Here is a 552-nt window from a genome sequence, read left to right as displayed (position 1 = left end):
AATAATAATAATGCAAGGAGAATGCTTGGTGACTTCACAAAGCCAACGTCCAAGTTTGATGGAAGAAGCATCTCCATTCCTGCCATTGGAGCCAATAATTTTGAGCTGAAACCTCAGCTAGTTGCCTTAATGCAACAAAACTGCAAGTTTTATGGACTTCTATCTGAAGATCCTTATCAGTTTTTAACTGAGTTCTTACAGATCTGTGAGACTTTAAAGACGAATGGAGTTGATCCTGAAGTCTACAGACTCATGCTTTTCCCTTTTGCTGTAAGAGACAGAGCTAGAATATGGTTCGATTCACAACCCAAGGATAGCCTGGACTCCTGGGATAAGCTGGTCATTGCCTTCTTGGATAAATTCTTTCCTCCTCAGAAGCTGAGCAAGCTGAAAGTGGATGTTCAAACCTTCAAACAAAAAGATGGTGAATCCCTCTATGAAGCTTGGGAAAGATACAAGCAGTTGACCAAAAGATGTCCATCTAACATGTTTTCAGAATGGACCATATTAGATATATTCTATTATGGTCTATCTGAATTTTCGAAAATGTCA

At 39.1% G+C, this 552-nt stretch overlaps 1 non-coding gene across 1 annotated transcript; it reads right to left on the bottom strand.

Annotated features, from left to right (window-relative positions):
- Positions 1-384: 384 nt before the first annotated feature.
- On the bottom strand, positions 385-488 carry LOC127745341 (small nucleolar RNA R71). The gene has a single exon (XR_008006538.1). It is a non-coding gene; the product is annotated as a small nucleolar RNA R71 (small nucleolar RNA).
- Positions 489-552: the final 64 nt, after the last annotated feature.

Source organism: Arachis duranensis, chromosome 2, assembly GCF_000817695.3.
Source record: "Arachis duranensis cultivar V14167 chromosome 2, aradu.V14167.gnm2.J7QH, whole genome shotgun sequence".
NCBI lineage: Eukaryota > Viridiplantae > Streptophyta > Magnoliopsida > Fabales > Fabaceae > Arachis > Arachis duranensis.
This window is presented reverse-complemented; position numbering and strand designations above follow the sequence as displayed.